At 41.7% G+C, this 8,634-nt stretch overlaps 1 long non-coding RNA gene across 1 annotated transcript; it reads right to left on the reverse strand.

Moving 5' to 3' along the window:
- Positions 1-745: 745 nt before the first annotated feature.
- On the reverse strand, positions 746-4,552 carry LOC132209787 (uncharacterized). The gene is made up of 3 exons (XR_009445873.1): positions 4,472-4,552; positions 2,541-2,622; positions 746-891 (listed from the first exon to the last, which is right to left on the reverse strand). It is a non-coding gene; the product is annotated as an uncharacterized LOC132209787 (long non-coding RNA).
- Between the last annotated feature and the right edge of the window lie 4,082 nt (positions 4,553-8,634).

Raw genomic sequence — 8,634 nt, forward strand, 5'->3', positions numbered from 1 at the left:
GAAAAGCAAGGTCTCACTGCCTGGGAGCTCCAGTAGAGACTGAAAAATATTTATCAATCATTGGCCTCTGTTTCTCATCTCTCAGTCAATTTCATATCCACCTTGTTATTGTCACTTTTATTTCATGGGCTGTAACCTTGTTTGCAAATCTGTGGTGTGCCATTGTATCAAAAACTTCTTTGAAGTCCACGTGCACAACAACAAAAGTATTAGCATTGTTAACCCTTTCTGATTTCTTTTTTAAAAAGTCTCTGGAGGACAGAAATACCTCCTCACAACACTCTGCCTCCTTCAAAATTGGAGAATGGACCAGCCCAACCTTGTGAATACCTTCAGATTTTCCTTGGCTGAACAGAAACCATGCTGTTGATTAGGTGGGTTTCCAGCTAAGAAACCCAACAGTAGCAGAACACGTACACACCATGAAGTCAGAACACCATGGTGAAACCCAGACTTCTGGCATCCTGTCCAAAACTTTCCACACTCATTGTGTTTACATCAGCACTACATAATTTACATCTTCATTGTGTCAGCTCTCACATTGTTGCAGCAGATCTACAGTCATAATGTAACAGTCAAATACTTCAGACTGCTTTCATGTTAAACACTGATCACTGCTCTTTCCACACAACATGAGGCATTTTATAGTTATGTGTAAACACATCCTGAAGTAGAGAGTCACGTAGTCACAGAAAAGCACTGATAAATATAGACATCTTGTGACAGCATCTTCTGCGTGCTCGACGATTGGAAATCATTGGTTCCGGTATTCTTCTTTCTGCCAACCTCTAAGAGATTGGTCAGTTGCAGAAAATCCACAGGCTGTTCCTCCTGATCCACCTCTTTGGCAGTAGTCTGGGCTTGGAATCATGGGTGAAAATTTAGCCATTTCTGTAGGGGCAGGAAGATTTACAGCCGTGGTAATATTGAAAATCAGCAGGCAACAAAAACATCCAGCTCTGTGAAGCCAATGCTGTCCCAAAAACAAAGATGATCTTAGTTATATCCACCCACCTGGCCTCACCATCAATACACATCAGAAACTCTGACCTGCAAGGATCAGTTGCTGCCACTGCCCACATGCTTTGCAACCATTGCATGTGTCCTCCAGTGTAAGGTGTCGAGAGAACATAAGGGACAAACCCTTTGTAGAACCCTCTCACTTCATTTATATTATTATCTGGACTTCATGTCCACTTCAATGATCTGCTCACACTGGGATTCTGCAGAAAAACATTTTTCTATGAACTAAAAAATGACAATGTACAAGAGACATCAAGGTGTAGATCTGGATGAACACAGCAGGCCAAGCAGCATCAGAGGAGCAGGAAAGCTGCGTTTTAGGTCTGGACCCCAGATCTGAAACATCAGCTTTCCTGCTCCTCCGATGCTGCTTGGCCTGCTGTGTTCATCCAGCTCTGCACCTTGTTATCTCAAATTCTCCAGAATTGGCAGTTCCTACTACCTCTGACAATGTACATATCTTTTTCCCTTTGCTTTCTTACTGATGAATCTCTGAAGAAAAAATAGTATGTCAATCATTCAGATCAAATTTAACATGTTGCAGACGGGAACATTGCTATTATTTCCTCTCAAAAAAATCTGGCAATGATAAATTAAACAAGTTAAGTTTTGTTGACACATTGGGACCAATGAGCAATACACCTTCAGTTAAATAAACTCTGTCCATTCATCTCATTGGCCTATTTTTGAAGGTGACTCTTTTATTTATGATTACAGTTGCCAGTTTTGTGTCATAACTTGTAATGCAGCTGGAGACATTAACATAGATAAACTGAGTGCTTTGCACGTAGATAGGGTCAGGTTAATGCCAAGCATATTTATACTGTTCAAAGCTCTGAAATAAAGATAATTAAACAGGAAAGAGGCCCAGGTGTTGCATTATGTGAGACAGTAAAGGTAGGATGCCAGTTGCTAGAGTTTATGCAATATAGATATCTAAGAATAGCCAATCTAAAATAAACAGAACCACAATGCTCTTGTACAAGAGCTAAATTACAATATTCAGTACTGTTTCCCTCACAAAGCGCAAGTTGTAGAGCCCCTGTCTATTGATCTGAGGAGGGATTATTTAATGACTCTCTTGAACATCTTACAGTCAGACAGCTAGGTTCTTTTACCCGAGAAGAGGATAGACATTGGTATGATTTGAAATAATGAGGGAGCTAGACTATTAACATGTTTTTAAACAGATGCAAACTCAAAGCTTTTAATCTTGCGATCATCAAGACTGGGCCATGTTGAATCAAACATTGAAATGAAATACCAATTTAGAGATTAATTTGAGTGTGCTACAAGCTAAATATAATCACTCACAGGACCCTGATCTGTGGAGACAAATTGAGTTTGTCCAAGCATCACATTATGTCATGAGGGAATGCTTTTGGAGGTGGCCAATCCCTGATGCATTCTCTCCCCTTAAAAACACCTCAAACAGTCAGAGCATGTTCACCAAGTGTGAAGTCAACCAGCCAATGAAAATTTACTGTTAACAGATCTTACTATGTTGCCATACTCACCACGGCCATACAATCAGCACCTTCTCCTCTTGCCGCATAAATTCATGTTTCCTTTCAAAATTTGTCTTCATGTGTGACAGTCCTGTAGATGAAGCACCTTAACATGTTCTTTTTTAAGCAATGTTTAAGCTCTACTATCAATCAAGCATTTGGACAAATCTATGATAACGTAGGCACATTGTTTGAATTGGGTAACTTATACTACATAGATCAAGGTTAAATGTCAAAAGGTTTCTCCTTTCACAGAGAACAGTGGGCATTATAACAAAAACAGAAGTTGCTGGAAAAACTCAGCAGGTCTGGCAGCATCTGTGAAGAAAAAATCAGAGCTAATATTTCGAGTCCTTGCTGATTCAATGTCTTCAATTGTCTAATAGAATTTTATTGGCATAGCCTTGCACCTACTTTGAGGAACAGCAGAGCATGGACTGTACCAGTACAGTGGCTCAGTGATTAGCACTACAGCGTCACGGTACCAGGGATCTGAGTTCGATTCCAGTCTTAGTATTCTCCCTTTATCTGCATGGATTTCCTCAGGGTACTCTGATTTCCTCCCACAATCCAAAGATGTGCAGGTTAGGTGGATTGGCCATGCTAAATTGCCTATATTGTCCAGGGGTGAGCAGTCTAGGTGGGTTGGCCATGGGAAATGCAGCATTACAGGGTAGGAGGGAGTGGGTAGGAGGGAGTGGGTGTGAGTGGTTTGGTCTTCAGAGTGTCAGTGTGGGCTGAATGGCCTGCTTCCACTTTGTAGGGATTCTACGAGATTTCACTTTGCGCTTTTCTTTAGTTTCTTTGAAGGCAGATCAAACTAGCATTAAATGAGACAAGGCTTGCTTAAAATCACTGAAGTGGGATATTCTACACTGTGATGAATACACAGAGGTTCACTGAATTATGAACTTGTTCATAGAGGGAAAAAGAGTTTACATCTGCCCTTCATGATGCTATAAATTCAATCAGCAAATACTGTAACTGCATGATATAAAAATAATGTAAAGATTATGCTAGACTGATGTTGTGCATCCCTCATTTTCTTAACACTTCCTGTGCATTCTGTCCTTTGGCCCAGGGCACAACCTACTTTCCCTGCAGAGTATTTTCAAATTTCTCACAGCACTTTCATGCATCATAGCTCTTGCTTGAGGGCATTGTCTTGACTTTTCAGCAATGACTTTTTATGATGAGACATTGAAAAAAATGTCAGGCAGCAGAATGAAACATAATCTTTATCTTTTGAATCTGCTTCTAACTCACTTCATAAGGCTGTGATAGACAATTATAACAAGCAGTCTGGAATGATGATTGAGAATTCCGAATGCAAATTCGACCAATATCAACTGAACTCAAATTGCTAGAAGCTGTGACTTTAATCTTAAATGTTAAAACTGCTCAGGCTTACAATTCTCACTTTTCCCTTGTTCCGCTGAACAGACAGCAAGAAGGCCCATCAAAAGTCAGAAGCCACAGAATCCCTACAGTGTGGAAGCAGGCCATTCAGCCCATCAAGTCTCTACTGACTCTCCAAAGAGCATCCCACTATGAGGGAGCAGTGCTAACCACTGAGCAAACTATGTTGTCCCAGACTTGGCTTGACTGTTGACCTGGGGGGAAGTGACAGTGAGCTTCTCGACATCCAAACTTAGCAGGAAAGAGGATTAAGGCCAAAAGGTTTAAATTCAATCTGCAATCTCTTGCCAACGTCTGGTGCAGAATTAAAAATTGGCCAAATGGCTTTTCATAAGTTGCTAAATTGTCAAATAATTATTGATAATCAGAAAATATCGATATGCTTTGCTAAAACTTCAACATGTGCAGACAGAAGTTTCGTTTTTAACCAAATATTAACATTTTTGCCATAAAGCACAACCCTGCAAATATAAATAAAGTGGCCGAGTAAATAAAATCCTGAATTTTGTTCCATTATTTACCTTTCTCTGATTGTCGCTGCAGCTGTTTCCTTTAAGACATTCACGTCAGATTTCCTCAACTTCTGTAACAGGAAATCATCTCATTTCAAACAGCACAACCAAACCCTACAATGTGAGGGTAAGATTGGATCAGCTTGGTAATTGGTCACACGGGGCAATTAACTCATGTCAGTTTGAACCAGGACAGGCAACACGCAGTCATTACATTGGCTGTGAATTTAAATGAGAGCTGCAAACAGCCCAGTGCTAAATGTGCTGTCGAGTGGCAACTTGCTTCAGCAGGAGATGTAGATTCATGGGAAGCTAGCCCCAGTTAAATCTAATCTTCATCACATAGAGCAAGCCTGTGCCTGTTAAAAACAATGTGAACCATGGCTGAAACAGCTGCTGGACCGGTTAAAGAGGCAGAGATAATGGGAACTGCAGATGCTGGAGAATCCAAGATAACAAAGTGTGAAGCTGGATGAACACAGCAGGCCAAGCAGCATCTCAGGAGCACAAAAGCTTTTGTGCTCCTGAGATGCTGCTTGGCCTGCTGTGTTCATCCAGCTTCACACTTTGTTATCTTGGTTAAAGAGGCATTTTAGGAAAAGCGCACTTGTCACAGCAGACCAGAGAGGATGCCTCAAAAATATCTGATGGAACACTGAATTCCTTGATGGAGGACATGCACAGGAGAAGATGGGGAAAGCAAGTGGTATATGTTTAAACATTCTGCATCTTGTAAACAAAAGAGTTTATATCATGAGGGCGAAGCTGGTTGTGAGTGGAATGGACCGAGAGAGGTCCTCCATTACCACAGAGCTAAAAGGCCCTCCAGCCAGACATTCCAAAGGCAATGGGCGCAGACAGCTGTTGCAATCAACATTAGCAGCGTAACTCAGTGGATCTGGATGCAATACCACAAAAATATCAACAAACTGACATCAGTAGTCAAGTTTAATGTGCACAAGTTATATACTTACCAATTTTCACACAGTGAGCTCCATTCGGTAAACTCCATCAATCACCTACCAACAGTCTCTATTCGGCATGACTCATACTTAACATTCTTCTCAAGGGGAGGTCATTTCCAGGCCTGAGGAAAATTATTGGGCACGCACAATAATCTGCTTTCTAAGCATACATAGGCGCATGCTAGAGGGTGGCCATGTGCTACACACTTCCTTCACAGATATACACACACACACACACACACACACACACACACACACACACACATATACACACACAGAAAGAAACAATAAAATATGAAGAATACTTGGAAGGAATGTATTGGATGCACCTCAGCTCCATTGAGAAGGATGCAACGTCAGTAGAATCAGTATTTACCATTTGCAAGTTTTACTGGCTTTTTCTTGAAACTTCAGAGTCTTCTAAGCCTATAGTATTCTGTTGGCTTGATTAGTGGCAAGATGGGTACTCCTATTGTTTTTGATTATAATTGTAACTTCCCAGATTTTCTGTACCTCCTCCTATTCTGGCCTATATATGTCATGGAGAAATATGATTATGCAGTGAAAGCTGGCAGGAAGTAGGATCTCTGACTTGAGTGTGAGGAGTGTGTGTACGTGGATTAAGCTGCCCATAATGTTCATACAGAAAGTTCCAAGGACTCAGGCAGCCTTAATCTGTGAAACTAAACAGAGTTAGATCCCAAACACATGGCAAAATATACATCATAGAAAGGGAGAACTTCATTTCATAAGTCATATTGCAGTAACAATATATTTAAGGGAATTCTCGAAGCAAGTTATCATTGAAAGAGAGGCTTATAAATAAAAAAAATGCAAAGTGAAACATTTAAAGTTGTGATGATTACATATCATAATAATAAAGCCTAAGCATTACTTTTGTTTTGCTTTTGCTGTTTTATATTCCTTTTAAAGTTTCCCGATTATTCTATGTTGTTTAATTTGATGGTGCAGTTTGCAGAGAAATGTAGCTTGAGATTTACTAGTAGCATTTTTTTTTAAACAACAACAATCAATTTACACTGAAAGCAACATGTAACTTACTGGAATCTCTCTTATCTTCCATTGCTTTATTCAAAATTGTGCATAGGCCGATGGGAATTGCATACAGCAATGGAATTTATTTTTCAAATTCAATCATGCATTGAATATGAAATATTATTTGCATTGCATATCACTGCTGATTGCAAAATGATCATAAGTTTGCTTTAGCAGCTTTCACTGAATATGTACTAACTTTAAATAATATGTTATTTTCATTTAAAATAAAATATCTGTTAATATATTTGATCTAAGCCTGGGAAGAGCAGCAAACAGAATCAGTGGTAAAATTTACCTCATTATTAAAAGTTTCATTTTGGCACATAAAATGCAGTCATACAGAAGTAAACACGTACTCGGATGCAGCTGTATTTCCTTGCAACTGACTAACCTTCAGCACATTCCATACTGTTTAAATATGCTCCATGTCAAGTAAAAGAGTGCTACTGTTGGGAAGTAAATGTGCAACATACATAGGGCAAACAGCATGTTGTAAATTATTGCATTTGCACACGTTAATTTAGTCAAATATGCATATTCAGGACAGCAAACAATCTTTGCTGACATGATTTATTCTTGCTTTATGATAACAGTAGCGCCAACCCCCTTTTCAAATTTATGGCAATTCATCCTGTTTTTCTCTTCACTCAATATTTACTTCAACTCTAGAAAGAGCTCTAACGCTTAGCCACACTGTCAACAATCCACTACATGCAATAATAACAATGTTGAAATGGAGTTTCTTAAAACTATAAACTACAAATTATTGAAAAACTATCGTTGTGACCTCAACTGGGTCACCTATCAATCAGCAATCCTTGTTGACACGGCAGAGGACATTTAACTTATGCTAGAATTTAGAAGAAAATAAAACTCATCTTAAGACCCAGTACTAATGCAAACCTAGATAACAAAGTGTGAAGCTGGATGAACACAGAAGGCCAAGCAGCATCTCAGGAGCACAAAAGCTGATGTTTCGGGCCTAGACCCTTCATCAGAGAGGGGGATGGGGGGAGGGTTCTGAAATAAATAGGGAGAGAGGGGGAGGTGGACCGAAGATGGAGAGAAAAGAAGATAAGTGGAGAGGAGAGTATAGGTGGGGAGGTAGGGAGGGGATAGGTCAGCGCAGGGAAGACGGGCAGGTCAAGGAGGTGGGATGAGGGTAGTAGGTAGGAAATGGAAGTGCGGCTTGAGGTGGGAGGAAGGGATGGGTGAGAGGAAGAACAGGTTAGGGAGGCAGAGATAGGCTGGTCTGGTTTTGGGATGCAGTGGGGGGAGGGGACGAGCTGGGCTGGTTTTGGGCTGCAGTGGGGGAAGGGGAGATTTTGAAGCTTGTGAAGTCCACATTGATACGATTGGCCTGCAGGGTTCCCAAGCGGAATATGAGTTGCTGTTCCTGCAAACTTCGGGTGGTATCATTGTGGCACTGCAGGAGGCCCATGATGGACATGTCATCTGAGGAATGTGAGGGGGAGTTAAAATGGTTCGCGACTGGGAGGTGCAGTTGTTTATTGCGAACCGAGCGGAGGTGTTCTGCAAAGCGGTCCCCAAGCCTCCGCTTGGTTTCCCCAATGTAGAGGAGGCCACACCGGCTACAATGGATACAATGTACCACATTGGCAGATGTGCAGGTGAACATCTGCTTAATATGGAAAATCATCTTGGGGCCTGGGATGGGGGTGAGGGAGGAGGTGTGGGGGCAAGTGTAGCTCTTCCTGCAGTTGCAGGAGAAGGTGCTGGGTGTGGTGGGGTTGGAGGGGAGTGTGGAGCAGACAAGGGAGTCACGGAGAGAGTGGTCTCTCCGGAAGGCAGACAAGGGTGGAGATGGAAAAATGTCTTGGGTGGTGGGGTCAGATTGTAGATGGCGGAAGTGTCTGAGGATGCTGCATTGTATCCGGAGGTTGGTGGGATGGTATGTGAGAACGAGGGGGATCCTCTTTGGGCGGTTGTGGCGGGGGCGGGGTGTGAGGGATGTGTTGCGGGAAATGCGGGAGACGCGGTCAAGGGCGTTCTCGACTACTGCGGGGGGAAAGTTGCAGTCTGAAGAACGTGGACATCTGGGATGTGTGGGAGTGGAATGCCTCATCCTGGGAGCAGATGCGGCGGAGGCAGAGGAATTGGGACTAGGGGATGGAATTTTTGCAGGAG

This window comes from Stegostoma tigrinum, chromosome 6 (genome assembly GCF_030684315.1).
Source record: "Stegostoma tigrinum isolate sSteTig4 chromosome 6, sSteTig4.hap1, whole genome shotgun sequence".
Taxonomy (NCBI): Eukaryota; Metazoa; Chordata; class Chondrichthyes; order Orectolobiformes; family Stegostomatidae; genus Stegostoma; species Stegostoma tigrinum.